Consider the following 5,443-nt stretch of genomic DNA (forward strand, 5'->3'; position numbering starts at 1 on the left):
ATGCTTTTGAATTCCAATGTTCTTAGATTCCCTATAACTATGAAACATATATTTTATTTTACCATCAGGTTCCTTCTCCTTTTTCTCCCTTGTCATGCACACACACACACACACACACACACACACACACACACACACACACACACACACACACACACACACACACACACACACACACACACACACACACACACACACACACACACACACACACACACACACACACACACACAGAAAGAGAGAAAGACAAAAGACACAGAATGAAGGAGTGTCCAAATGTTTTATATTCAACCATGATTGGCAGATACAATTGCATGCACATGCATCGGAGTTCCTTTCGCTTAATTTGATGGCTCTCGAGGGGTCAAGTATTTCTTCAATCAAAAAGTCTGAACTATGACACGGAGAATGTCTTTATTCTCCTCCATGAAAACAATTATTTGAATTAAAAGCCAACAGCCTGTTCCCATCTGCACGCGGACTGTCAAACATCTTGGTGAAACTTCTACTGGCATAAGAAAATAATACGTGGTGTTGAATTTGTGTCAGTGCGACTCAGGAAAATAAGATATCACGTCTTGCTGTCTGCCTGATGTCAGCTTCTCAGATTCAAACCCAAATACCTCATCCCAAGCAGGCAGTAATGGAGGCTGCCAAAATCTGGGGTTCAGCCAAAGTTCATATGTCTACAACCACTAAACAGCTCTCTCTTTCTTATGGACGGATTCAGGCGGTGCTGAAGGACATCTCTTTGTATGTTATTACGTTGGCCAAACCAAACTCATGGAGACAACCTTCGCAAGCGCCCTCAGTAGTATGGGATGACGGTTTGTTTGGTGTCTTGATCCAGTGCTGTCAACTTGAGTAGATTTATGTAGTACATTCAAGATGGACGCCATATGGGCCCAGCCCAACCTCAGTCGATAAGAAAAAAATCTGAAATGGCTAAATTGTGGTTTCTCTGTTCATAAGCCTTTTGGACAACATAAGGTAAAAACCAATAGCTACAAATAGCCGAATGTAGTGTCATATTGCATGCTCTGTCCATCATTATATAACTGTAACCTTTAACACAATGGCTTGCCTTCTTGACACGTCACCATAGAGTAAGCCTACCACCATTGTAAAACAACAACCGTAGCATCTTATTAGTGGACTACTGTACTAGCCATTAGCATTGCTAACAGACTCTTAAGGCCTATTCAGAGCCGACTGTATGAAGGCTGAATGGTAAATAGGTGCACCAGCATGTTCTGCCTGTTTCAAGCCACAACTAAGAGAGCACTTAACTCAAAACCCTATTGCACAACCCTTGAAACATGCTTTCAATTTTCCTAAATCGAACACGTCAATAAAAACAACAACGTCCACGTTGATACCATTACGGCAGAATGAAGAGAAAGCCTCTTTAATGCAATATCTTCACCAAAGTTATTTCCAGGGGGGGATCATTTTGTTTCAGTTCTCTGCTGTACATCGGCAAGATAGATCTGCCATGTTTTGTGTCGGATCAAATAACCCGCGGTAAGCTGGGTTCTGACATCTGCGTTGGGAACACACTAAATAGTCTACAGTACATCGCTCGTTTGTTGCAGTCTTTACAGACTCAATTCCCCATCCTGGCTGTTTGCTATGACCAAGATTTTTGTTGTAAATGACTACAATGATCAATCTGATAACAAGAAAGTAAACAATTTGAATAGCAGCAAGCGTTTTACAGAGCAATATCTATAGATGAGTTCAAGGGTCAAATATATATATTTTTTTATAAATCACAATAAAAAAATATATAGATAGCTTTTTAAATAACCCGAAAGATATACCTACAAATTGAAACCTTGCAGAATGTAAACCAATGGCCTGTGGTGTATCCCAGACTGATTTGGCATTAGAGTCATACCATGATTATGGACTAATGCTTCATCGCTTGGTATGAGGCATATCAGATGACACTTTCCCCCAGTCAAGTCCAATGAAATCATCTCTCATCACTAGTAAACAAGTACACCGTCTAGCAATGTCCAGCTTTCAGCATGTGCCTTAAACTATTTAGCAGCATGGGTCTGGACCGCGGTGAGACCTCTTTCTCTCTCTCTCTCTCTCTCTCCTTCTCTCTCTCTCTCTCTCTCTCCTTCTCTCTCTCTCTCTCTCTCCTTCTCTCTCTCTCTCTCTCCCTCTCTCTCTCTCCCTCTCTCTCTCTCTCTCTCTCTCTCTCTCTCTCTCTCTCTCTCTCTCTCTCTCCTTCTCTCTCTCTCTCTCTCTCTCTCTCTATCTCTCTCTCTCTCTCTCTCTCTCTCTCTCTCTCTCTTTGAATTCAATAGTGTTCTTCGCTCATGCTCTCGGCGCCATCATCAAACACGAACCTCTGCGCATTAGGTTACAAGTTGACTAACATTACGGCACAGGATCACAGATGTATGTATATATCTAAAGCCTTGGGTTCCCAAAAACTCTCACATATCCACTTCTGTGCTTGATGCATTAACTGTCCAGCTCAATGGAGAGGCGGCTGATGACTGAGCGCTGTCTTACGGCAGTTTTTTAAAAACTCACTTCACACAGTTTACAATGGCTCTGTTCTTCAGTCACCCCGTAATTTAAGAGAGGAGAATGTCATTTCCATAGGCTTCTATCTTTGAGTCTACCCTGGCCTGGCAATGAGAAAGATCTGGCATCTATAAAGATATTGTATACGATTACAGCTAAATCAGTCTTGTGGCTTTTTCCTGGGAAAACTTATGAAGTCCTGAAAGTCTCCCAGTTATGAGTGGGCTCAGCGGGTCAGGAACCCGAGGGCCCAGAAGAAACAAGGAGTGAAACATAATCCAAGCATCAGCGATCCTCTGAATAGTAATGTACTGACTAGAAGGAATGATAACATGATAACTCACGGAGGCTTCTTAAAGCCTACAAATGTACATGACCCGGGCTTTGTAAAGAAGTCATTTTCTCTGATATATATTTCTCTAATTCGTCTGGCACACATTTTTTCAATGGAGGGAAAAAATGAAACTGTTCGGTACACTGTTGCACATATGGTTTAGAAGAATCTACTCTGCGCTGTGCTCCGCCACATGGCTCCTTCTTTTATGCAATATAAGATGGAAGAAGGGAATGATTGAATTACTTCTCCATTTTGTACAATGAAGACCTGTTGGTTTACGTGAAATCAATTTCGAGAATAGTGGGGATCCAATTGGCTGTGCGTGCAATCAATCACAAACTGACAGCAGATTTTCATTAGGCAACGGCACTCCTAGGGTCGGTGTAGAAAAGTCAGAAAAGTTTGCAAACACAGAACAAGAGCGCGGATGAATGGCATATATTTAGTCTAGCACCCAAGACCCTTTGGTGATTTCACATCACAGCCTCGCACCCCGAATAGGGAGCCAAAAGCAACAATTAGATATCGCCTTGATCACTGTGTTGTTCATGTTTATTGAGTTTAGGAGTCAGCTGTAGGTCAAAACCAATCCAACATGGTGGAATCCGATGGGAGGAGGTGAGGATTTATTGAATCAGGGTTGAAGAGAGCTCAGTACTGCCAGATCTGACCACCTCTAAAGTGAAATGGAGGTTTACGGTGGACAAACTGTAAATGCAGATTTTGCTCTGGGGATTTGTAAGTGTGGCATGGAGTCAATGGAGATGCAACAACATGTAAGAGCTAAGAGGTGTCCGAAGAATATGCTAGCCACCCTGCTAAAGCAGCACCAATTGGCCCAGTGATCTGATAAATTACAAGTTGAGAGGCTAACAATGCTTTCACCCAATCAGTTCATTCGCTTGTTGATTAACTTGGCTACAGAAGTTGAATCAATGAGCCATTTGTAACATTTAGCTACTACTGTAGCTAGCTTACTAGCTACTAGCTAGCTAACTGAAATCATACATTTGAATGGTTAATTCATCTGGGTAATATTCACATTGCACACTATGTATTGTGTTTCTATGGACTAAGACAAAAGAAACACACAGAAAAAACAAGAAAGACAGAGTATCGTCCAACCCTCTTATTTTCTCAGGGATGGTATTTGGCACTACATCTTCCTTGAATGAAAGATGGAGTGACTTGGTTCTGTCTCTGAACTGCAGCCAGAGTACCTCCTCTCTCCTCCTATCTTCTCCTCTAGTCTACAAGCACCCTTTGACGTTCATTAGAGGAGCCCATAGCGGGTGCCCTGCTTTGGGACGACCTATAACTCTCTCGTCCTGTGAACCCTGCAGTGGTTCCAAACTACATTGCTCCTCACCGCACCGCAGCTGGAACCAATCAACACAACTGGTAGGATTCAGTTGGAGGGCTCAACACCAAGAAGGCTCATATTTAGCCATCCCCACAGGATGAGGCCAAGCTCTTACCTGACAGGCTCTCTGATAAGATATATTGGGTATATACCGTACGTTCACAGACAATGACCTGATGTAACTCGTGCATTTAGTTATGTACTGTGTTAAAGGGGATGCTTGGCTGACGTGGAGAAAGATGGCAATAGCGGAGTCGGGGATCTCGATGAAAATGGGGCGCACATTCCTCCTCCGTGTCACCCCAGCGTGCAATGATATATCTCCACCGTGGAAAAGCCTCTCATCCAGCCACGCGTTCCCGGTTCTGCACTCCCTTCCGCAAAGCAGAGTTTCACTCACAACATGATTAATTAGCTAAAGTGGGGCAGACATCAGTCTTCCCACAATTCCCTGTGCGCACGGTGGGACTGGGGTGAGGGGGGAGGGGCGGCAGGGGCGGTGCGAGGATGCTTGTGAGGAAGCCAGGCATGACTAGAGTCTCCCTCACCATTGGAGGGGTACCCCTGCCTTGCATGACGACGTCCCTGCACAGCACTTCACAGTCATCAGAGGAAACACCTATCTGTGCCATTAGATTACTGTAAGTAGACTGCATCCCCCATCTGAATCAACCTCCTCAGTCTGTTTGTTTCCCAACCTATCTCTGAGCCCTCACCATCCTGCCTGTAGTGATGGCGCTTACTGAGGCTTTTCTTGGCAGCGTTTCTCATGTTAGCGCAAGAAAACAAACTGAAACTCACAACACACGAGTGGGATTGAGACTCAAGGTTTCAAAGGCCATATTGCTAGCCTGCGTTCAGATACGACGCCTCATGGGAAAGACGAGATATCAACCGATCAAACAGGACATGGATGTCTAGGTCTGGTCAACCATCTCTATCCTCTCTGGCTTTTTCTAAAAGAAATACGGTAACACAGCAAAACAATCCACCCAGCTTACTTTTTTAGGGATCCTTAGAGGATGCTACTATTTTCACCTGTACTTTTGTCCATAGATAAGATCTGGTCCATTCGTGCCTGTCGGGGCTAGATTGGGACAGCCTGCTTGAGGGATGGGAGGTAGGGGGATAGGGGAATGGGGAATCAGGGGTGGGTGTCCAGAGTTGATCCCTCACTCTTATCAGGACAGCGTCTG

This window comes from Oncorhynchus mykiss, chromosome 7 (assembly GCF_013265735.2).
Source record: "Oncorhynchus mykiss isolate Arlee chromosome 7, USDA_OmykA_1.1, whole genome shotgun sequence".
In the NCBI taxonomy this organism is placed as follows: domain Eukaryota; kingdom Metazoa; phylum Chordata; class Actinopteri; order Salmoniformes; family Salmonidae; genus Oncorhynchus; species Oncorhynchus mykiss.